The following is a 25,662-nucleotide window of genomic DNA, read 5'->3' as shown; positions in this document are numbered from 1 at the left end:
GAGCCAAAATCAAGAGTCGGACACTTAGCCGACTGAGTCACTCGGGGGCCCCAAGGACTTCTGCTTTTAACAGAGAAAGACCCATTAATGCAGTTGTCGCTTTTCTCGAATAATAACACCCGTCATTTATTGAGCCTCGCTCTGTGTCAGGCGCTTGTGTCCCTCCATTTTGTTCTCACGCCTCTATGCCTATTTTACAGGCGGGTTGTTGATAACTGAGTCTGGGTCTACAGTGGAGCTTTTGCTTGCTGCACTAGCCTGCTTCTTTTGCCTGACATCCATCTGTACACTCCTGGGACTGCCCCGGCTGCTGTGTGGGAGACAGGTTTTCTCCCTTGGTGGCAAACAATGATTCACTCTCATAACTTAGAGGATGCATATCTAGCATGTGGAGGAAACATTCACTAGATTATCACCCTAGGAAGTTCAAATAAACCCTCCTTCTATTGTCCTTTCTGTCTCTTTGTTTCAAAGTACACTTACAGGAGCTGGCAACAGAATCAAAGGAATAATTATGTCTGCTGATGGGAGACTGAGACCTGAAAGTCACTCTTTTTCGCCTGCTAACTTGTGAGTTGCACCTGAATGTATCAATCTAACTGAAAGTAACTTTTTCAAAATATAATTTTAGTTAACAATTTCAACTTAGTGAAGGCACTAAACCATTCACCTCCAACCTGGAGATCAATAAGTGAATTTCAAATTTTTTTCTGAGATGTTATTCTATTCTATTCTATTCTATTCTATTCTATTCTATTCTGAGAGAGACAGAGACAGCATGAGTGGAGGAGAGGCAGAGAGAGCAGGACAGTGAGAATCCCAAGTAGTCTCCACACTGTCAGAGCTGAGCCGGACTTGTGTCTCTGACCCACAAAATCGTCAGATCATGACCTGAGCAGAAACCAAAAGTTGGACACCCAACCAACTGAGCCACCCGGGAATCCCCCCACCCCCCACCAGAATGTAATTTTAAAAAAGAACTTTGACCTGGAAATCTGAAGAACTAGGTCCTAATTCTGGACCTGCCACTTCTTAGCCTGTAATGTTAGGCAAAACCACTTAATCTTGCTCAATCTGTTTCCTCATGTGTAAAATACGAATGATGATATTTTCCTTGCCTAATTCACAGAGGTGATATGGTAGGGATCCCATTACTAGGAAGTGCTTTGTAAGTCCCAAAGTACTCTGCATGGATAAGCCAGAGGCAAGATGAAGTGAAATTCTCAAAAAGTTACCGGCAGGAAGACCCTCAGCAGGGCTCTAAGCAAGGGGTTCACCAAGGATTGCCTCATGGGGCAAAGTTGTGCTTCTCACAATCGGTTTCCCCTTATGTTAGCTTTAGGTGTCCGAATGCAAACGGGGTCTCCAGCTGGATCCACGATGATCTTCAACCGAGTGATCTCCAGAAAACCAGTCTCGTTCTCATCTAAACTGAATGTGCCACTCCTAGAGCTACTACAATGGAATCAGCCAGGAGGAAAGGTGGGATGTAGGTAGATCTTGCAATGAAGTTATGGGCACCTCAACTCACGAAAGTCAATCCCAAATTAGGACAGAAAATTGCCTTCTGGGTGGCGCAGACAGCCAGCCCAGCACGACGTGAGCGCTCACTCAATACAATGTGATGTGGATGGTGACTGTCCTCAGCCTCTGGGTCTCTTTCTGTTATTCTCTTTGGCCATAGGCTTTCCAGAGATGTGTGCGGCGGCAAGCCACCGGCGCCCAGAAAGAAGACTGAAAGAAGGGGTGCAGACATTAATGGCAGGCCCGGAGCCCTGGTCCCGAAACCCTCCTCCCCGCTCTCGCTCCCTCACCCCCAACCCCCATCGCCAGGGTCGACACCATCAGGCTTGGGAGAGTGAAAGGGTTTCACTTCCGCCTGGCTGCAGGAACCACAAGTTCCACACTAGGTCGGAATTGGAATAATCACAGTCCAAACCCACCCAGATGCTCTCACACACCCAGCCGCGCGCGCAGCCCGGGGCCGCGGGGCGCACGTGAGCCCACGCCCCGAGCGCACCGCCCTGCCTCCCGCGCGAGCATCCTCGGCGGCGGCCGCAGACGCAACCACCACCACCTCCTCCTCCTCCTCCTCCTCCTCCTCTTCCTCCTCCTCCTCCTGCCGCCGCCGCCGCCGCCGCCGCCGCCACCGCGGCCACCGCGGTCTCCGCTCCCCTCTCGTCCTCGTTCCTCCCCCAGTTCCTGCTCCTCCTCCCGTCCGCCGCGGCGAAGGGCAGAACCCTCAGCAGCGGCCGCCTGCGCTCGGGCCGCCCGGGGAGCCTGGAACAGGTCTGTGCGGGGGGCGCTTTGTTGCGGGCAGTCGGAGCGCCGCTGGCTCCCGGAGCCGCCGGGAGGGCACGCGGCGGGCGCGGGGGGCGATTATCTCTCCGCGTTGGGTCTTTTTCTAGGCATCGACGGCGTGCGATGGGCTGGGAGGGCAGCCCCGGTCCCTTTGGCAGTTGGCCGTCCTTCTGGCTTCGTGGCGAGGGCGCCCCGAAGCTGCCCGCACTTCCGCCCCCCGCCCACCCCTCAAGCTCTCTTTCTCTGCACCCCCACTCCCCGCATCCACTTCCCAGAGCTGAGCTTTCTCTTGTTCTGGGAGCTCGTGGATGGGGGCGGGGAGAAATGGATGGAGCCGATCCAGCGGGGCACCTGGGTGCATGGGGCTTTGTTACATACAACAAAAACCAGTCCGCACCAGCTTCCAGCTCCAGGCTAGGCTGCAGTCTGCCGGCGGTGTGGGGTGTGGGCCGGGCACACTGGGGAAGTGAGAGAATGCGAGGGGGCACTCCCTGCGTGTGTGACTGGGCACACGGGAATGCGGTGGCCTGTGTGTGTAGGGGGAGATGGTGTGGGTTTTGTGTGGGATGCAATGAGTATGAGTTGGAGCGTGGGGTGTCGTGTGTGTGCGTGTGTGTGTGCGCGTGTGTGTCTGCGCCATGGGGCTGGGTTACTCCTGGCATTACATGTCCTTGGGTATCATCCCATGCCAAGCCAGATTGCAGTAACAGGCAAGCAGATCAGGTCCAACCTGTTCTGCCCACACTAGAAGGGTAATGATGGTTTCAAAGTGATGGAAATCCCCCCAGCGTGGGGCTGTCGCTTAGGACTTCTGGTTGTGGAATTTCCAGCCAGGTTGACCAAGTCCTACTGGCCATCATTACTGTTCCCCCAAAGACGCCCAACTTTCTTAGCAGGCTTCCCTCTCTTAGCCAATGAGGATCCAAAGCTCTAAGAGTGATCCTGCAGTGCCTCTCCCTGCACCCCTTTAATTAGTGGATGCTCATGTCTTCTTTACTGCAGTGATGTTACTTTTCAGCTAGGATGTAGCAGCTACGTTTGGAGAAAAACGAACATACTAGATGCTCCTCTGTATTAGTAGTGAATTTCGTTCAGTGGGATTTCTTTTTCTCCTTGAACCGTAAGATGTGAATTGATATGGTCTTTTTTTTTTTTCATCAAAGAAAGAAGAAATCAACAAAAATGAACACACCTGCTAGACCTTCTCTTGTACATGTTATTTGAGGTTTTAATAGAGCATTATTTTTCAGGGACCAAAAATGCCCAGCTAAGGGTAGTGATCGTTCACTCAAACAACCGACATTTATTAAGCACCTGCTATGTGCCAGTAGTAATGTTAGGTATTGGAAGTAGATAAATGAATAAATGAATAAAACATCATCTCAGCTCTCAGGGAGTGCACAGTCTGGTAAGCAAGATAGGGTGTGTAAGCAGATGATTACAGTAGAGTATGACAAGAGATAGAGTGTTGCGAGAGCACAGAGAAGGGGTGCCTGCCTAGGGGTGGGTGGCATGATCAAGAAAGGCTTTGTGGGGGAGGAGACATTTGCGTGAGTCTTGAAGAATTAATTCACCAGGTGGCTAAGTTGAAGGAACAGCATGTATAAAGGTGGAGGGTCATAGTTAAGTAAGACTGCAAGGGAGTTCTCAGAAGTATTACTGTCACATTCTCAACAAAGTCAGAGTGAGTCTGTCTGGATTGGGATAGCGATTCATGATGAATCCAGAAGGAGCCGGTATTGCAGATTGATAAAGATCAGCACATCCCCCCATCTTAAGAAATGTCCAGCTCATTTATAAATATTAGTGTTCTGCTTTAAGCAAATCTGCTGCTTGGAAGTATGTATTTCCCAGGCAAATGACATAGATGGACAGTAGTCACATCGCAGAATTTGTTGCTTTACAAAAGGCTTCATAATCAGATCATCTTAAATAACATTGCCCCTCTGACCTTTACAGTGAATATTTTTACCAAAAATCCATTTCCACAGATTTTTTTTTTTTGTATAGCCAATGGATGGATAAAGACAGACACACCCACGTTGCATGTACCTTTTGCACAGAAACTTAACCAATTTCATTGTGGGCACTTTCCCTCATGGTGTGGGTGATTAGTAAACACTGAGCTTTGAAAGCATGGAAATGGTGGTGATAAATATGAAATCCATTGTCTGTTATTTTTTGTCGTTTGGGTTGTGTATAAAATACAAATTAACCAGGACAGGGTCTTCAGGGACTTTTTACATTTTAGATACTGTTAGTGGTGTCACTGGTAATTAATAACAGCAGAGGATTTCTGTCTTGTATGTTAGGTACATAGTTAGAAATGGATATATGAGGACTGACTTGAACGCTCATGCAGTTAAGCAGGAGGGGGGGCACATTCTGAGTCTCCTGTTTTATTAGGTGGTGCCGATTGCATGGGCTGATAAAGGGCATCGGAAGTGAACCTAAGAGATTAATGATTTCTGCCGGAAGTGCCTGATGGGCACAAAATTATGCTAGTCAAGACTGTGGGCTCTGAGGGCTTGGGCCAGCATCCTGAGCACCTCCTCCCTTAAATGAAGACCAAAAATAGCCCTTGGTTCTGTTTGAAAGGAATGCCCGCAGAAGTGGTTGAGCTTGAATTGACTTCCCCCCCTAGCCTGGCCAATGCCCCGAGGCAGAGGAAATGATGGCCCAGGGTCCTTTGGACGCATTAAGGTCCTCTGTTCACTGGCATTGATACCAGAAAGTAGCAGGCGGGATCTCTAAGAACCTTCCCACCCCTCCCACCCCCCCCCACCCCCCCCCCCCCCCCCCCCCGGCCAGCTTGAGCTGGAAATGAATGGACCTGTCTGCTGTGTAGGTACTCAGATAAGTCTAGTGGCTGGACAAGCGCTTCCCAGCGTGCGTTCCGAAGAAGACTAGTTCCACAGGATGTTAGTAGGTGTTTCACACTCACATTCAGACATACACAGAGTTTTTTGGTCAAGTTAAATTTGGGAAATTCTTGCTCAAACAAAAACAGGTTTGTTTACTTCAGGGCTTCTAAAAGCCTTTACCAGGCAAATGTATATTGTGACTCCCCAGGAGAATAGACTATGCGGCATTATCCAGATGTTTTTGCCCACAGAATGTGGTGTTGCAACAAGCATTTGGCCAGACTGCTATTGAGAAGAATATTCTTCGGGCAACCTCGAGCGAGAGCATTTCCCGCCAAGCTCGGGGGCTGTCGGTACCTTGCTGGGTAAACTTGGATGACTTGCTTCACCCTTTTAGGCTTTCCTTCCCCCGGTGTGTAAAATGAGGCTGATAATAATCAGTGCCCTCACCGTCTGTGTGATGGCAACTAAGATACCATCTCCGCAAGTATTTTGAGCTCCATAGAAGAAAGGCTGTATGTAAGCTCAAAGTTATTACGAAAGGGAAGTGCAGAATGAAGGCAATGATCCTGATAATTCAGGCCCACATTTTGCTTTTCTGTTGCACTGTTGGGCAGACTGCTTCAGTTCTCTGCTTTGCTTTGACTGGAAAGACCTATCCTCATTCAACCTTGGGTGACTCAGTTCTTTGTGCTTACTTCCTTTCACATCCTGAGAATTTCAGTGTGGCCTTTAATTTCCTGGGCCAGAGGTATCATCAGTATAGCCGTAAGAAAAATCCCATCAATTTGAACACACCCTGCTGACCAGAGAACCCTAGAGGTGGGAATTAAGTTTAGTTGGAAAGTTGCTTTTAGCTTTCAGACTCCTTTTCTTACAGAAGTAGTTCTAAGGGGCCATCTTGGAAGCAGCCGCTGCAGGGTTCACGTTCAGTGGCCCCAGTGCCTTGTCTATGCTGTCAATAAGAAGGCGTGGCCATCTTTAAGGAAATTGAAAGGCAGAAGAAAAAGCACTCATGTCACTATTGACCCTTTCTGATTCCCTATGAGCTGCCTTGAAAGAAGAGTGCGGATCTTGCGAATTCACGGCTGATAATCACTGCAAACCCAGTTTGGGGTGGAGGCTGATGCCTTCGGTTACCCGTTCTGCAGTGCTCTGGACGCAGACCAGCCGTGCTCCGCGTGAAAGCAACAAGCTTCGGTTGCAATAAGAAGGGTTTAGGTTGGTCATGAGAAGAAAGGCTGTGACTTTAAGACTGTGACACTGGACGGTGAGAGTGAAGTCCTTCTCTGTTCTGGAAACTTTAGTGGCAACATCTGTCCAGTAGGGGAGACTCATAGAATGGTAGTGCACCAAGTGCCTTTCGAAGTTCATCCGGTGCAAAGCTTCTGTTTGGATGAGAAAAACGCGGGAGAAGGGGAGTGAGTTGTCTAAGATCACACAGCTACCGTGTGACAGAACAGAAGTCCTTCTAGAGGCTGAAACTCAGATCTGCTGCCTCCTAACGTTCTCTCCACTAGACCTGGCTGTCTTCTTGTGCGCTTCAGGGGAGTGTGGGTTGGCTCAGTGGGACTTGAAGGTCACGTCGACGTCTGGGTTGTGTGTGAGCTCTGTGTGGCAGCTTTAGCAGAGGAACAGGTTTCTAGGGGAGCACTAAAAGGCTATGCTTCCCCTGTCTCTCTCTTTCCATTCCTCTTGAGTGTATGGTTGTCTGATCCACCAAGCCAAGCAGCCAGCTGGAAACCTCAGGACTGGGTGTTCTGCGTAGATACTCAGTGGATGATTCACCCATGCAAGTCCCTCTTCCTTGGTGGTTATTAACTTTTTTTGTGGACCAATGAGCTCCTTGAACGTGTGATGAAAGCCACTGAGCCCTCCCTCCCCCACTAGCATGTGCACATAGTTTCAGGGCCGTCTAGGTGGCGGGTTCTCGCTCTGCTGGCTATAGCTGTTGGTACACAGCCTAGGGTCACTTGTAGACACTCCCCGAAAACTAAAGATTCTCAGATTTGGACTTGTCAACCTTAAGTTGGAGGGAATTGGAAATACTGGGATAAACCTTGTGCTGAATAGACTGGGGAACGGGGACGTTGGTGTGGAATTTCTTTAGGATGGAATAATGGGATTGAAGCCAGTTCTTGAGGTGAAAATAGAAAAGGGATTACAATGAATGAGTCCCCTTCTCCCAACCTTAGGAAAAAGTGCCGGGAAAGGAGGCGTGGCAGGAAGAAGGGCGGGAGATTTGAAAGAATGGGAGACAGAGGTCGTTCTAGAAAGGATGCCAGTTACACCATAATAGCATGAAAGACAACTCTTCTAAAAGAATGGGGCATCCCTTTTGCTTCTCTCCAGTGTTTCTTAACCTAGTTTAACTCCTAAATAGCAAGAGCTCATGGTTAGCGTATTAGAAATTGTCTTAGATGCAGGAACACCACGTCCTTGAAGAGGACATTTTTAGAGGCTGGGAGATTGTGGGGGAGTGGCACAGCTTGCCTCACTTCTTGTTTAAAAAAAGCATTTTTCTGATCAAAATAATACATGCTCATGCTTGTAAAAATAGAAATATCAAATAGAATGTTCCTGGCCTCTCCAGCACTGATCCCTGCCATGTTCACAGTTTGGTATGTAGCATTTTGTGCGTGTTTTTATGAATATTCACATAGGGATTCAGGCGCATAAAATAATAAAAGATGTGACCAGTGCTCTGCATACTGTTCTGCAACATGCTTTTCATAGAACTCTTATGTCTGGAGGTCTTTTCCTGCCAGGGTACATGTAGCTATTTCATTCTTGTTAATAGCTGCATAGTACTCTGTTTTATATGGTTGTGACATAATGTCTTTAATCCAACTCTCATTGATGAATTTTTATATTATGTCTGATTTTTTAAAAAAATATTAAATATTGGTGCAGCATACTTCTTTTTACATGAATCTCAGCATACTACTGCACGTGTTTATTTTTATTTTTATTTTTTGAGAGAGAGAGAGAGCATGAGAGGGGGGCAGAGGGAGAGAGAGAGAAAATCTCAAGCACGGAGCCTGACTCGGGGCTGGATCCCATGACCCTGGGATCACAACCTGAGCTGAAATGAAGAGTTGGACACTCAACTGACAGAGCCACCCAGACGCCCCTATTGCAAGTGTTTTTATAGAATACACTCTTAGTAGTGAAACTGCTGGTTCACAGAGTTAGGTCTGCATGTCCTTGATTTTAATAGAGCCTGCCAAAATTTCCCTCCAGGAAGGCTATAGTGACTTACATTCCCACCAAAAATGGCCATTTCTCTATGCTCTTCCTCACCAATGTCAGATACTTTTGATCTTTTGAATCTTTGACAATGAGGTAGCTGAAAAAAAACCCTCATTTTCTTTGCTTTAAAAAAAGATTTTTTTAACATTTGTTTATTTTTGAGAGAGAAAGAGACAGAGCATGAGCATGAGCAGGGGTAGGGGCAGAGAGAGAGAGAGGGAGACACAGAATCCAAAGCAGGCTCCAGGCGCTGAGCTGTCAGCACGGAGCCTGATGCGGGGCTCGAACTCATGAACCGTGAGATCACGATTCAAGCTGAAGTCGGACGCTTAACCGACTGAGCCACACAGGAGCCCATCTTTGCTTTTTTTTTTTTTTTTTTTTTTTTTTTAGTACTAGAGAGGTTGAACACCTTTTTGTATGTTTATTGGCCATCTGTATCTCTTCTGTGTTGCCATTTCATATCATTTACCTCCTTTTCTATTTAGTCATTCTTTCTCATTTTGATAACTGCAATTTCTTTGCATATTACAGATAGCAGCCAGCTGTTATCTATGTTGTAAATATATTAAGCAGTTTGTTTACTTTTTCACTTGGATTTTAGTGTCTTCCATTGTACAGAAAAGTTTAAGATTTGAAAAACCCTAATTGGCACTCTGTTCTTTTATGAGCACTCAAACAATGCCACAGTGAATATCCTTGGACTGTATCATATGCATAGGGCTCATTATTTCCTTAAGATAAATTCCTAGGACCGACTTTGTTCAGGTAATTTCCTTTCTAGATACTGCCAAATTGCTCTCTGAAGCCTCTTCTTTTCTTTTCTTTTCTTTTCTTTTCTTTCTTTTTTTTTACACCAATTTACACTCCAACCATACTGTATAAAAGTATACTTTGCTTCTCTTCCTGATGCCTTCTGAAAAAAAATTTGAGTTCTTTTCTTAAATGTTCATTTATTTATTTGAGAGAGAGAGAGAGACCCCAAGCAGGGGAGGGGTAGAGGGAGAGAGAGAGAGACACACACACACACACACACAGAATCCGAAGCAGGCTCCAGGCTCTGAGCTGTCAGCACAGAGCCTGATGCGGGGCTCAAACCCATGAACCTTGAGATCATGACTGAGCTGAAATTGGACACTCAGCTGACTGAGCTACCCAGGAGCCCCAAGATTTTACTTCTTACATCAAGTGTTAGGCAGGAATTCATGTTTGGCACCAGGAAAGGCTTGGTGCAGAAATCCCTAACTGCGCACAAAACACGTGTAATACATGTTTCATCTTCAATTATTTAAGCAAACATGCTTTTTAATTCATTTCCAACTCAAACTGTGTCCAAACGCATTTTCCAGCATCAGGTCCCTCTAAATTCACTGTGAAATGAATGGCCATTCAGGGTCATTTCTGCTGGCAGCAGCTGCAACAGTGGCCAATGGCAAATCGACTTTAGAGATCTACCTTGTAAGACACTTGGGAAAAAAGCCACTGCTGCATCTTCACTGACCTCTGAGGTCAGCTAGATTGGTTCCAGAATTTTCCAGAGGCCGAGTGCTGAGTAGGAGTCAGCTTCTCTCCAACCTGACTTCCTGCAAAGAGGGCAAGTTTGAGGCCCTCCCACGAGGAGTTATTCTAACAGAAATAAACAGTGATGTCACCCTCTGCGAAGGCAACAGTGGCGAACACGTACAGGTGTAGCTTTTCCCTTCACTCTGCCTGGGCTTGCTTCCTCTCCTTGTATCTCTTTTCTGCCAAAACCCAGATACTATGGTCACGGGTCATGGGGGATTTGGCGTTTGCTTTAGGCCATGGGTAGGGTCTATCGATGAGGAGATGGTGAAAACCACAGGGGTCACTTGTGTGGTTTTAGAGCTATGTTTTGTCTTTAGAGCGATGGTAGCAACCTTAAAATCCCTTGGGGGTGGCAGAGCAGTTACCCATTTTACAGATTGAGAAGCCCCATCTGGAAAGGAGAAATGCCCTCGGGGTGGACCATTGCTGCAAAGGGTTCTTGACCTACCCCCACCACTTGCTAGCTAAAAATTTGGCAACTCATCTCCTCTAGGGATGGACGTGGGTGCCTTTAAATCTGAGAGATTTAAGAATGCCCTTTGGACTTACCCATCATTCACTTTACCTAGCATGGTCCATACACAGCCCATCGCTGGGATGCTTTTGAGTTGTCAGAAGATGGGTGGGTTATTGTACCCAAAGGAATAATTTGGATTATTTGAACTATTGACATTTATGATGTGTGGTTTGCCACTTACCTCAAAATCTTGGTATTTGGCAAATGGCTTTAGATCCTATCTAATATTGGTTGGGTTTTTTTTTTCTTTTAAAGGTTTGGAATCGAGGAAGGATAGTTCACAGGGGAACTGATGGTCGGATAATATAGTTATTAATCTTTGCGGCCTTGAAAAAGAAATGGGTTTGGTTGTTAAGCTCACGAATACCGTTTCTTAAAGCTAGGGTGTCTCTTCAGTGCTGAATAATTTAAAACTGAAGCATCGTAGCCACAAATATGGTCTCTACACATAAATCATGTGCTCTGTTTCTCCTTACGGATGGTCATAAGGGGAAAGGCCATATTTTCTTTTCTTTTTAAAACTGTGCTTGATGCTTTTAGTAGAACGTGGGATCGACGTGTTTTGTTTTCTACTGAATATTCTACAAAGGTAGCATTGATTTTTTTTAAGTTTATTTATTTTGAGAGAGAGAGAGAGAAAAAAAAAATGAATGAGTGGGGGAGGGGCAGAGAGAGAGGGAGACACAGAATCCGAAGCAGGCTCCAGGATCCGAGCTGTCAGCACAGAGCCCAACGTGGGGCTTGAACTCATGAACTGTGAGATCATGACCTGAGCTGAGCCTGGATGCTTAACCAACCGAGCCACCCAGGCGCCCTGGAAGCGTTGCTTTTTAGCTCTTGATTAGTACCAGGAGGGACATCTCGGTACTTAAAGTAGCAAGGAAAAATCTCATTGAGAGGCAAAGATAGTAAATGGAGCTTCCAGTGAATTGAGAGGCAGAAGACCCAGGTTCCAATTCGGGTTTGGGTTCGAATTAGCTGTGCAACCTTGCACAAGTGCTTAAATGTCTCTGTGCCTCAGATTCCTCACGTGTACAATGAGGACATAGTTAGGAATAGTTGATCTGTTCCGTAGTGTCTTCCACTTAAAGAAAGCATACTCGTCTCCAAAGCCGAAGTGTGCTTTTGTGACAGAATCACTAAGGGGCCCGTTAAAAAATACATATGTTGGAGTCCCCACCTCAACCAGCTGAATCTGAAACTCCCAAGAGCGGACCCAGGAAATCTGTGTTAACTGCCTTCTTAGGTAGGTTCAGAGAAAGCTGTAGCCCCCTCCTGTGGTAACTTTCAGGAGGCAGGATCCCTTGGGTTTTCTGGCCTGAGAGAATGGAACCATTTTCCCAAGTGACAAAGGCCGGGCTTCCCAGTAGCTCTGGCTTAGAAACCTCCAACAGGAGACCGAGTTGGAGGAGGTTGGTTTTTTGGACCTAGTTCCTTGGGGCTGGTTTCTGCATAAGTGAGCAGAGAGCGCAGTGTTCTTCTGAATAAGCGCAGGCCTAGATGAACTGACCAGTTATTCAGTCATGAGCATATTTCAGGCCCTTTGGCGCAAAATCTTCAGTAGAAGCATTTCTGAGAAAGGACAAAGTGGTTTCCGGAACTCAGACCCTTTCTGCCCAAGCTATCCTTCCAATTCCATTTGAAGGTTCTACCCCTCCTTTGACTTTTTAAACTTTTATTTCACTTCCCTTCATCAAGCTCACAGAGTGGCAGCGGGTTCTCTTGCTTGATGGGATTTCAACACCTTAGCTTTTTATGCCCTCACCTCCCCCAACCCCCACCACGCTTTCTCTCCACTCCTCAGCCCTCCCCCACTCTTCTCACAGATTTGATTTCCTCCAACCAGAGGCACTGCCTCAGTACTCTCCTGCTTTCTTTTCTTTCTTTTTTTTTTTAACGTTTATTTTTGAGACAGAGACAGAGCATGAACGGGAAAGGGCCAGAGAGAGAGGGAGACACAGAATCGGAAGCAGGCTCCAGGCTCTGAGCTGTTGGCACAGAGCCCACCCGACGCGGGGCTTGAACTCATGGACTGCGAGATCATGACCTGAGCCAAAGTTGGACGCTTAACCGACTGAGCCACCCATACTCTCCTGCTTTCTGACCACTGACAGGAAAGGAGTCAGGAAAGGAGTCAGGATCAATATGCCCCACTTGTCTTCTTGTGCCTCGGCCTTCAGCCCTTCACTCCATTGCAGGGGGCATTGTAGCCAGAGAGATGCTTCGCCAAGGCAAACTTTCAGAGATAGCACATCTTCCTCTTTATAAATAGCAGCCGTTGATGGAGCTGTGTGCCAGGGACCTCGCAAACCCTCGTGGCATGCGTTGTCTCATTTGGTCCCTTCCACAACTCTGTCAGGTCGGTATGATCAGTGTGCTCATTTCACAGAGGGAGAAACTGAGCCTCAGAGCAGCTAATTGGCACAAGTTCATTCAGCTGGTGAGTAGCAACGTGGGTCTGTCTGTTTGGTCCCGGGACCTGAATGGTGAAACAGAACTACAGTGAAACCTTGCTTTGTGAGCATAATTCGTTCCGGAAACATGCTTGTAATCTGAAGCACTCGTATATCAAAGCGAATGTCAAAAACCGTTGGCTCAGTTGTGATCAGGTGACGTTCGACGACGTTCGGTGTCATGTACGACTCGTATTGCAAGACAGCGGTCGTTTGTCAAGTTAAAATTTATTAGAAATGTTTGCTCGTCCTGCAGAACACTCGCAGAATGAGATCCTCACAATCCAAGGTTTTACATATTTGGCTATTCAGCGTTCCCTGTGGTAATAAGGCGGTGATGCCAAAGGCTGATGTATGCAGCAATGGATTTTCTTGGCTGTGAAGTCTGAACCCTGAAGTATCTGAGTAGCCTCAAACACCGAGAAAGAGACGAGCGTTCATTTTATTGGCAGAGTAATGTTGTTAGGGTTATTATGGATCACTGTACGGGTGGGGCTAGGGAACAGATTTTGATTTTTGTGCATTGGTAACAGACCAGTACATACTGGCTTTGAGAAGTAAACTCCAGAGACCTTGTGACTATTGTTAGTTTCATAGTTCCTAGGGATGTGAAACATACTGCTTATTTTTTTCTTCTCGTAATCCCATCCGGAAGCTGGTGCAAAGGCTATAGGTAACCAGAGGTCAGCAGTGACTTCCAGGATGCCCTCAGCTAATGGGGGATTAGATAAGGGGAGGTAGCCAGGGGGAGGGCCCAGAAATAGGGCGAACAACAGTCTTGTTGGCTTGGATTCTTGGATTTCCAGTTCATCCGAATCCTTGTCTGATTCTCATTATGAAACTTGAAGCATGCAGCAAGGGATATTTGCATCCGCTAATTCAGACTCTTCATACTAGGATTGATAGCCCTTAAGCTCATGAGCACAACACATCCATGCACAGACATTTCCAGAATATACCCACGGGATGGAGTGTATCCTCAAACCCTAAAGTAATACCCCATTTGCAGGAGTCCGACTTTCACTTTGACTGAAGTGTGTGGACTTAACACTGCCGCACAGAAACATTTTTTTCCCTCTTTCTTGGCAAGATCTTGCATTGGATATCATTTCTCTAAAAACCTCTTTTCAGTTGGAGCCCTCAGTGGAAGACTTCCACCCACTTTCTGCAACATCTCTTCTCTTTACTGTTCTCCCCAGTCACAAGAGTCAGATGGTATCGAGGTCATATGAGGCCTCAGGTCTCCCATCTGTAATGATCCTGAATTCTCCCCTGCCTGTGGCCATAGCAGTGCAATCAGATGATTGAAAACAAATGGCCCAGGGAACGTTCTTACAGTCGTCTTCAGGCTTTCCCTGGCAAAAGAGCCGTTCTGGATAAAAAGAGAAGGATGTGTGAGGTTAAAGGGCGGGGAGATGCAATCACTTGGCGAAGATCAAATCCCTGCCCTCTCTCCTAGGAACGAGCCGTGTGGTCTTGGAAAGTTTCTTAACCACCTCGCTGCCTTGGCTCTGTAAAGTGGAAAGAGTTAATCCTGTGTACCCACTTCATAGAGTTCAGGTAATGAATCAAAGCCATAATGTGGGGCAAGGGTCTGCCCCATCATTCCTGCTCAATAAATGGCAGCTTATTTTTGTATTATCACGAGTACATGAGGCTCTGTGGAGAGGTATGGGTCCTGGCCCAGGCACTTTGGACAAGTCACTTAGCCTCGCTAAACTTTAGTCTCTTCATCTGTGTAATGGGGTTAAAAGAGTAGCTACCTTTTAGTTCCTTGTAGTTTTTTTGTTTTTGTTTTTGTTTTCTTTTTGTTTTGTTTTGTTTTCTTTTCTTGGATGAATAAGATAATTCCCACAAAGTTCTCAGCACAGGCCTGGTACATAGAAGTGTATTGTTGTTGTTAGCGAGTTGCCGACCTCACACCTCAGACATCTCTTTGGTCTGTGGCTTCTCGGTGTCTGGGCCACCTCTGGGCCTTCCTCCTGCCCCAGCGCGGGCTTCTGATGTCTTCATGTTGCGTGTCATTTGGGATAAGCAGAGGAGAGGGCCTTTTTTTGCACGGGGACCTCCTGAGACCGAGCGGGCTTCCTGCGAAGGCACGGCACCACGTCAGATGGGCCGCTTCCGGAAGGCAGACGACCCCCGGGTTCTCAGGGTAACAGAAATGGGGACGAGGCAGACCCTGCTTAACCTCCCACAGGAGCATGGCCCCATACAGCACAAAGTTCTCTTCATTGCCCCTCCCTCGCCTCCCCTGGCAGCCCTGGCATTCCTCCAAGACAACAGGCCAGAGAGCCCGTGTCACCTCCCCAAGTAATACATCAGGTGTGGCAACCAGATGCTACCATAGTGACAGTTCCTACCTGATCAATAGAGCTGGGAATTGAGCCCTGGTGACAGGGCCTGCCTTGAGGGGGGCCACCTCCCGGGGCATCACCTGCCCTGGCCTGGTGACCAAGCAACCTGTCCTGCCCCCCACCCCCACTGGCCGCGCACTAGTCTCTGGGCCTTTCTTGATAAATTAATCCCCCACCTCTGGGGCCCCGGAGTGACAATTTCAGGCATATGCTGCCTTCCTTGGATTCCCCAGTGTCTCTGCCTTAGTTCAGCCTGCATTATTTGTTTCCTGCACTATTCGGTATTGCTGCTGCTGCTGTTGGTGCTATTAATAACAGCTAGCATTTACTGGGCGCTTATTACATGCTGGGCAGTTACGTGACTCGTCTCATTTATGTGTTTTCAGTTTTTATTTTCAGGGGGAGGGGCAGGGTCAGAGAGAGGGAGAGAGAGAATCCCAAGCAGGCTCCACGAAGTCAGCGTGGAACCGGACACAGGGCTCGATCCCACAGACCGTGAGAGCATGACCTGAGCTGAAATCAAGAGTTGGACGCTTAACCGGCTGAGCCACCCAGGCGCCCCATGTATCATTACATTTAATATGACAGTCTTGTGAGGCGTAGGTACTATTATTCCCAGTTCACAGGGGATGCATAATAACATTTAATGAGTGCTCACTATGTGCTAGGCACTATGCAAAGGACCTCACGTGTCTTTTCTCTCTTAATCCTCACGATAACCTTATGAGGCAGACATTGCTGTTACTACTAGATCTGTGTGTTGACTGGAGTCATAAGGGTCGAGGCGGGAACCGGGACACGTACAGAGTATTCAGAAGGGGCTGCGTGACCCAGGAGGACCACTGATGTACGTTGACCCGTCTTTCCTCACCACCCCTTCTGCTTGCTCACTCCAAATCCTGCTGGGCCTCTGGCCGTGGCCAGAGATGGTATGAGGGCAGTGCCACCCTTAACTGCTTGCCGCTGAGGATGAATAGTGTCTCCTGCCCACTCTGGGTTGTTCTGGCGATACCTGGGATCAGGCTGGGGCAGTGGCATGGTGGGAGGTAGCAGATAAGGGTCACGCGGCTTAGCCTGGAGTTTCAGACTTTTTTACTACATGACCGTAGATGACTATCACATACATTGCCAACAGTGTTCATCTCACACGGATGCCGCGCTCTAGCCATACCTACCCCAACCCCAGAACGTACCTTGTACACAAATACTCAGTTCCATGGCTTTGCTTGTGGTGACCTTCTACTGGTTCTTCTCCAAAAAGCCTTCTCGGACCATCTCACTACTTTACAGCTTTATTCTTTCATCCTTCCAGCCCAAGGACACATATTGAGCAGCTGTCGTATAGCAGATGCTGCGCTAGGCGCTTAGAACGGAGTTATGAGCAAAACGGAGATCTTCGCTGCCCTCACGGAGCTCACAATCTAATGCAGGAGACAGACGTTACACCAATAGACCCAGGCAGGTAGAATTGTAAACTGTAGTGAGTGCCGAGGGGGAAAACCCCAGGGCAATATGAGAGACGGTAACAAGACAGACTTGATTTGGATGGAAGGTGCATCAAGAAAGGCCTTTCTGGGGGAAGTGATATCCAAGCCGAGACCCGAAAGATGAGCAAATATTAACAGAAAGTGTTCCATGCGGAGGGAACAGCTTGCACAGACACTCCGAGGTGGGTGCTTGCCATATTCAAGCGGCTGAAAAAGACCGTGGGCCAGGGAGAAAGCGGCGCTCTGTGAGGTTGGAGGTCACGCAGGGCCTTGCAGGCCACGGGAGCGAGTTCCGTATGCTGAGTGCAGTGGGAAGTCACTGACGTGTTTAAGTGAGGGCTCAAGGCAATCTAATTTATACTTTGAAAATAGCACTCTGACTGCTACACAAAATTGGACTGCAGAGTGGCAATAAGAGAGACAGAGAGAGGCAAGCTGGGAGGCCAGGAGGGTAGGCCAGGAACAGCGACTGCCGGTGGCCTGGACGAGGGGTTGGCAGTGGCCATGGAGAAAAGCGAGCAGATTCAGGATACGTTTTGCGGCTAGAGCCAAAAGGACTTGCTGAGGGACTGGCTACATGAGCTGCGGGAAGTGAGCCATCAAGGAAGACTTCCGTGTGTCTGGCTTGAGCAGATTCAGGGCTCAGCCCTTCTGTGCCACACTTCATCTCTAAAGCTCAGTTAGCACAGATCCTATACTACTTTTTTCTTTATTAAATATTTACTTTGGGGAGAGAAAGAGGGTGTGAGCAGGGGAGGGGCAGAGAGACAGAGCGGGGCAGAGGGTCTGAAGCACGCTCTGTGCTGACAGCAGCGAGCCGGATGCGGGGCTCGAACTCACGAACTACGAGATCGTGACCAGAGCTGAGGTCAGCTGATTAACGGACTGAGCCACCCAGGCGCTCCTACTTTGTTTTGATGGTAGTTAGCACGAGTATATTTGTTGTCTCTCTGGGTAGGTTTTAAACTCTTTGACGACGCTATGACTTACTCACGTCTGTTTTCCCCAAAGCATCCAAGACATGATGTATTGAAGACTGACTGATGGATCAATTAAGGGAAGGAACTCCTTCCTCTTTCAACTTGACTCTTCTCACTAAGACATCAGACATGACTCTGGATTAAGCTTTTTTTTTTTTTTTTTTTAAAAAAAAGGACATACTCTTAAAAAAAAAAAATAAATAAAAAATAAAAAATAAAAAAAGGACATACTCTTGAAGAGATGTGTGCTTTGACACAGACCTTGAACTGCATGCAGTCATTAATCACCCTTTGAACAATTGCTGCCGTGTCAGCATGATACACTGGGCACACCGAACCGTGGTCCTCAGAGCGTCCTTCGGCAGTGCAGCAAAGGCTCTGTGTTCACAGAAGAATGGCCTCATGGGTGTGTGTGTAGGCTAGCTCAGGACAGGCAAAGAGGAAGATGAGACGTGGCCTCAAAGCGTCAGTTGTTCAGGCAGGTACGGGCCTTTGTGGCCATGGGTTTTACCATGTGGCATCTGAAACCACATACTGTGGATAGCATGCTATGGAACCTTAGATTCAGTCACAAAATAGGCAAAATGTAGCTGGCTACCACATCCAAACGCGACAAGACAAAACAGAGCCCCCACCCCACCCCCGCCTCATTGCTGTGTTTATGTGATCCTTTCAGTCTACAGAGAGTTGTCTGATCCTGAAGTTCTGAGGTAGGAGCCCAGGATTCTGAATTTTTACAAGCATCACAGGAAGATCTGGTGCAGGTGATCCATGGATCACGCTCTAAGGTGGCCTGGCTTCAGAGATCAGCCCTGGAACCAAATCAGATCCAGCTTGCTCCTTGGGTTAAACCCAGCTCAATCGTGTTCCCTTCTTAGGGGAACATCCAGAATTATTCTCAGGCACCCCAGGAACTCCGCACACAGTTGTAGACATGCACGGACATCCAGATGAGTCGCTAAAAAAGAGATGTAACAGTCCTCACCACTAGAGTGGGAAGGGCAAGGAGGATCCCTAACATTTAGGCCCCCCTGGGGGGGCTGACTGGCGCTACAGGCCCGTCTTAGGAACGGCCTCAAGGGGGCGGTGTCTGATGAGTTAGTCTGCAGAGGCAGCACCCTGCTTAGTATTCACTTCTACGGTTGCTTTTCAAAGAGAAACTGGGTTGGGTTATATCAGTTCTTTGTATATTTTGGATACTAACCCCTCTTTGGATATGTCATTTGCAAATATATTTTCCCATTCAGTGGGTTGCCTTTTAGTTTTGTTGATTGTTTCTTTCGCTGTGCAGAAGCTTTTTGTTTTGATGTAGTCCCAATAGTTTATTTTTGCTTTTATTTCCCTTGCCTCGGGAGACATAACTAGACAAATGTTGCTACGGCCAATGTCAGAGAAATTACCGCCTGTGCTCTCTTCTAGGGTTTTTAAGGTTTCCGGTCTCACATTTAGGCCTTGAATCCTTTTTGAGGTTATTTTTGTGTATGGTGTAACATAGTGGCCCAATTTCATTCTTTTTCATCTGGCTGTCCAGTTTTCCCAGCACCATCTGTCGAAGAGACCGTCTTTTTCCCGTTCGGTATTCTCTCCTCCTTGTCGAAGATTAATTGACCATATAGCTGTGGGTTTATTTCTGAGTTTTCTATTCTGTTCCATTCATCTATGTGTGTGCTTTTGTGCCAGTACCATACTGTTTTGAATACTTCAGCTTCGTCCCGTAACTCGATGTCCAGAATTGTGGTACCTCCAGTTTCGTGTTTCTTTTTCAGGATTGCTTTGGCTTTTTGAGGTCAGCCGGGCTTCACCCTGTACCCTCACACCCAACTAGGGGTGGTGGAGGGACGTGGGTATGGATTCAGCATCTCAGTGGCATTGAGGGTAGCGAGCAGCTCCCTGCCTCTAGGTTGACACTCCAAGGGACCCGATCCTGGTACAGCCAGCCCAGTCGCCTCCTTAACCAAAACTTGCTCTGCATCCACCCCCAGTAGTCTGGACGGCACAGAAGCCACTTTCCTCCAAGGGTCCGGGCGGTTAATTCTAAGCAGCTCCCTCATCGCTGCTTGCCACTTCTCCTGCCTTCCAGCTCTCCTGCGGAGACCTGAGACTGACCTGGTCATCAGTGGCACGACGCACCGCCTGTAGCAATGTGCCTGTAGGGGGTCCACTGCACTTCCTGTTTTCCAAGACCACCAAGAGAAACCTGCAGGCAGTAATCACATCTCCACCCCCTTAGACCTGCTTGTGCCTCCTGAATGCACCGAATCTGGACCTGGCCTTTGGTGGCGACCGGTACCTCCCTGGCCAGTTTCAACCCTGGGACAACTTCACCCCAGTGATTTCCTTGCGGAGGGTGGGGTCTACTCAGACTTTTGAGACCTCTTCATTTTTCCTAATGCCCCTTCATTCATGCCATTCTTCACCACTTCCCCCAATGTAAGTCCTCCTCATCTCCTGGGCGGTTCCATCCCCGTACATGTTTGCGCTTTGTCTTTGCACTCCATTTTGTCTCCCAGGCTTTCTGTCCATGTCCTCTGAGGCCCGCGTTGCCTTCACCAAACTCCCCTGGCCCTTCCCCTCTTGTGGTGTCATGTACCTGAGTGCATCACGGTGCTGGCTATACGTTAGCAGCAGCTGGGGAGCTTTTTAACAAGGACTGGAGCCTGGACCCTGTCCCCAGAGATTTTGATTCAATTGGCCTGAACTTTTTTTTCAGTGTATTTATTTTGAGAGAAAGAGAGAGAGAGAGAGAAGGGGAGGGCAGAGAGAGAGAATCCCAAGCAGGCTTTGTGGTGTCAGCGCAAAGCCCAATGTGGGGCTTGACCTCGTGAACCATAAGATCATGACCTGAGTCGAGATCAAGAGTCAGATGCTTAATGGGCTGAGCCACCCAGGTGCCCCCGGCCTGAACTTTTTAAGAGTGACCCCAGGCGGTGCTAATGGTAATGTATAGCCAGGTTTATGTACCACTGACACCTGCTTGCTTTAACTGACACGTCATTTCTCAGGCAGCTTTATCAAATGTAGGCCTGCTCATCCTCCTGGGGTGCCCATGCCACAGAGCTGAGGGGTGATGGCCACCCTCTTCTCCCTGGCACTGATTTTAGGCCTTTTGTGTTCATCCTAAAAAGAGGAAAAGGAAAAAAAGTCAACAACAAGTAACAAAATTAAAGGAAAACTAAATTTATTGTGTATTGTTCAAAAAAAGAAATTAAACGAAAGGAAGTAAAGTTAAATAAATGGTCCCTGAGGCGCATGCCATCTGTACCATCCACTAATCTTTTTTTTAATGTTTATTTATTTTTGAGAGAGAGTGTGCAAGCGGGGGAGGGGCAGAGAGAGGGAGGGACAGAGGACCCCAAATGGGCTTTGTGCTGACACGGGGCTCAAACTCTCGAACTGTGAGATCGTGGCCTGGGCCGAAGTCAGACGCTTAACCAACTGAGCCACCCAGGCACCCTGGACCCACTATTCTTTTTGTCAACTCTTGTCCTCACTCACCCACACTTTTCTTGGACTTTTTTTTTTCTTGGACTTTTAATACCTGATTTATCATCTTCCTCTCCAACCTGAGTCCTGATCTTATCCTGGGTGACTTTAGTACCCCTGTGTATAATCCACTCAATGATTCCATCATTCTTTTGACAAATATTTACGGAATGGCCACTGTGTGCCAGGCACTGTTGTGGGTGTGGTGCAACGGATGTAACAGTGAGGAAATGGACAAAAATCCCTGCCCTCAAGGAAGCATACACTCAGGAAAGGTAGCCAAGGGTAGCCATCATTGAGCAGATGGTAGTTGAGCAAAGACGTGGAGGAAGGGAGCGAGCTACCATGTAAATATCTTGCGGGAGAGCAATATAGGTAGAGATAACAGCAAGTGCAAATGTCCTGGGGTAGGCTAGAAGGAGGCCAGTACGGTTGAGAGTAGTGGATGAGGCCAAGGAGGCAACATTGAACCAGGTCTTACTGGGCATTGTTGGAGATTGTAAGGACTCTGTGTCCTACTCTGAATGAAATGGTGAGCCATTGGAGGGGATGGTCTCTCTAGAGAATGGGACGGAGTCTGAGTTATATTTGAGTTTTCCTTGGTCTCACTTATCTTCACTCACCTTCATCTCTGCTCCACTTTGATCACCTGCCCCTACTGCCAACCCCTCTAGTTTGTCATGGCCCCAAACGGCTTCACTTCTGAAATCGTAAAGTCAGGTATTGTGATAGCAAGAGCTTATACATCTAAGCTGTCATCTCTAAGCTCTCTACGGATCTAAGCTCTCTACATCTCCTTCATTCTAATCATACTCTCTCACCTCGTCTTAAATCTCTCATTTCTTGACTCTAATCTCGATCTTCATGGATATCGATCCTTCTGGTTTCTCTTCCTTTTCTCCCTCTCTTAAACTTCATAGTGCCTCTTTTCCAGTAATTCGTATGTGTCAACTTTCTTGCCTGGTTATTCTGATAGTACAGGAGTTCAGCAAAGCCCAAGCTACAGTCTAGTGGATCTTGGTCCTGGCTGCACATTAGAATCACCTGGGACACTTTAAAATCTGCTGATGCCTGGTGTTACGAGTTTAGGATGGGGCCCACAAGTAGATATTTTTAAAGCTCCCTCAGTGATTGTAATGAGCAACGAGATAGAGACCTGGATTGATCCAGTACCTGCCTCTTCCCTTTCTGTATTTCGACACACAGGTGGGGGTGGGGTGGGTGGGCAGGAACCCAGTCTCACTTGTTCCCTTTAAACTACTTGGAAATCTTACCAAATGACCTTAGTGAGCTACACCTCACATTCGTCTTAGTGCTTAAACCAAACTTCCTCAGCCTCCCCCAGCCTCCAACTCCTGTCTGCCTTAGAAGATGGCTTCATTTTTCCATTCCGTAGAGAAAATAGAGTCTTCCAGGGCCGCAGCCTTCTGCCCTGCTGCCTCAAAGCTCAATGCGTATGTATCCACTTTAATTCTGTTCTCTCTTCTGCTTCTTCCAAAACCGTCCTTCATTTTGTGGCTCTTCAGCATCTTACTTTACTGTTGGATCCTTTGGAATACCTACGGTCCCTTTTATCTTTCAAAACCTTCTCTTTGGGGCCCCTGGGTGGCTCAGTTGGTTAAGCATCTGATTTCGGCTCAGGTCACGATGTCACGGTTCATGAGTTTGAGCCCCACATCGGGCTCTGTGCTGTCAGTGCAAAGCCTGCTTGGGATCCTCTGTCTTCCTCTCTCTCTCTCTCTCAAAAAGAAAATAAGCATTAAAAAACCCCTTCTCTTCCACCCTATATCCCCATCTCTAGCTACTGCCCAATGTCTCTTTCCTCCATGCACTTCCACAGTCTATTGGAATCTGGTTTCTGCTCTCACTGTTCTTCCTGAGACATCTTTTGTGGTGGTCTCCAGTAATTTCCAGGCTGACGGATCTAGTGAACGTTTCTCCGTCTTTTACCTTTCTTGGTGTTTCTGTGCCATTAATTTATACTGCTTGCCTTCCTGAAAACTTGCTCTCCAGTGGATGCCGTGACTCTCTTCTTTCTTGACTTACCTCCTGCTTTTTTTGGGGGGGAGAGGCTGCTTCTTGAGCTTTTCTTCCTTTATCCCAGACCTAAAATATAACTATTCTCAGCAATCTCTCTCTCTCTTCTGTTTCACAGGTTTTTGTTTTCTTGGAAATTTTATGCACACCTGCGACTTCAACAATCACCTACATGATTATAACTCCTGGGTATGGAATTCCCCCACCACAGATCTCTTTCCTGAGTCCTAGCTTTGCTGACAAAACTGCCTCTGGGCCGTCTCGACCTCGAACTTCCACCTGATGTGTCCAAAACTGAACATGACCTTTTATATACTATGACTCCGCTAAATCCAAAACCTGAGTCATCCAAGATTCCTCCTTTGGTCTCCCCTTTCACTTTCCACAATTGCCAGTTTCTTCCAGCTCTATCTCTAGAGCACCCCTTATCTACTTGTTCCTTTTGCCTCTTGACCACCGATTCTCTAGATTCTCACCAGCTCTCATTTGGACCATTACAGTATCCTGCTAACTGGAGTGCCTGGCTCTATAGCAACCTCCTTGAAGCTGTCTTCCAAACTTGAAGAATCTTTCTAGCGGGCAAATCTTCCCACATTACTTCCCCACTCGTATGCCATTAATGACTCCCAGGGACTTAACAGCAGGTGCTTTTGAAGTTCTTTTTCATGGATCCCTAGGTGTGTTCTGGAGTGAAGGTGAGGGAGCAGTGGGCCGACTGTTGTGCTTTTGTGTGTTTGTCATCCTGGGCATCTGAGGACATTCTCCACTGGAGTGAAAATTCTGAAGCCAGAAGAAAAATGTGAATGCCATTGACCCCGACCTTCACCACACACTCTAAGAATGTCACTGTTTATCAAGAATGGAAGAGTATTTCTTACATCCAGGGCGGGGGGGGGGGGGTAAGCTTCAGAGAGCTTGTGTTTAGGAACTGTGTCCACTCCAGATGGGTACGTTTGGTTGCCAGGGCCCAGACTGAGGGCTCTCACATCTGATGTGACTTTATGTGACCATTCTAAGGGCCTTCCTCTTTCCTTTGGGGTTGCTTGTCCCTGTCATAGACATGAAGATTGAAGAACTTTGCCTAAAGAACACCCGTGGCTTTGATGAGGGCATCATCTGGGTCAGCCTCAAATACCAAGTTATACACTGTCTGTAACTTGCATTGTCCTTTTTTTTCTATTTGACACGTCTCTAATATCCTTCCATATGATTCAAGAGTCTTCTTTCAAGCTGCAGAATAGTCCATTGAGTTCAAGATTGTTACATATTCTGGTCCCTTTCTCAGAACAGGGAGAACCTCACTATGCCCTGAGTAGCCCCCATGCTGGGAGCTTAGTTCTCAGAGCACCTCAAGGACAATGGCCCTTATTCGCTCTTGCAAAGTGTGATTGAGTTCAGGCTGTGGGATTTTCATCTGCATTCAGGAAAGGGGAAAATGCATGTCCTCACTTACAAAAAAAGAACTTTGGCATTCAGAAATCTGGTGGTTCCGACTCCTATGCTGTAAAATGGTTTTAATATATCCAGTTTAGAGAATGTTCATGGGTGAGTCATGTGCAGCCACACCCTGGCTTGACCTGAGCCTCTAGTGTCATCTGTCCCTACGTAAGCATGCCTGTCAAAACTGCCGTGAAGGGGCATCTGGGTGGCTCAGTCGGTCACACATCCAACTCTTGATTTCGGCTCAGGTCATGATCTCATGATTCACAAGATTGAGCCCCGCATTGGGCTCTGTGCTGACAGTGCGGAGCCTGCTTGGGGTTCTCTCTCTCTCTCTCTCTCTCTCTCTGCTCTTCCCCCACTTGCACTGTCTCTGTCTCTCTCAAAATAAATAAACTTTAAAAATATGTTTTTTTAAACAGCTATGAAGTAAGAGCACTGAGCTGGGAATGAGGTGTTAATGTTGATGTGTGATTTTGGGCAAGTCACTGAACAATTGTCATCTGGGTAAGGGAGCGTTGGACTGGATCTCTAGGATCCCCTTCAGCTCTGGTACCCTGAGTCTTTGGTGCTAAGAGACAATCGGCGTGGAAACGCTTTGAAAAGTTCAAAGTGCTGTATTGATGTGGGGCGTTACTAATTAAACCTATGCTTTCAGTTCCCGTCGCAACAGAAGAAGTAGAATGGGCAGTATAGTGTTATTTATCAGGGAGCAAAATAATAATAAGAGCTATTATTTCTTGAGACACAAATGTATGCCAGCAGTCCGCTAATGCCTTCCATAAACATTTGAGCTATTCATCTTCATAGTAAACCTCTCATTATCATTATGTTTGCCCTTTTAAAGATGAGGAAACTGAGACTCAGGGAGGTTAAGTGACTTGATTGAGGTCCTACACCTAGTGATTGATGGGAGCGAAAATTT

At 47.3% G+C, this 25,662-nt stretch overlaps 1 protein-coding gene across 1 annotated transcript in view; it reads left to right on the top strand.

Moving 5' to 3' along the window:
• Nucleotides 1–2,119: 2,119 nt before the first annotated feature.
• Nucleotides 2,120–25,662, top strand: part of PAK3 (p21 (RAC1) activated kinase 3) — a 249,095-nt gene continuing 225,552 nt past the window's right edge. The window contains exon 1 of the mRNA XM_081793298.1: nucleotides 2,120–2,289. The gene's annotated coding sequence lies outside the window, so the exon portion shown is untranslated. The remainder of the gene's footprint in view (nucleotides 2,290–25,662) is intronic.

The sequence above is a fragment of the Panthera onca genome, chromosome X (assembly GCF_046562875.1).
Source record: "Panthera onca isolate mPanOnc1 chromosome X, mPanOnc1 haplotype 2, whole genome shotgun sequence".
Classification (NCBI taxonomy): Eukaryota; Metazoa; Chordata; class Mammalia; order Carnivora; family Felidae; genus Panthera; species Panthera onca.
This window is presented reverse-complemented; position numbering and strand designations above follow the sequence as displayed.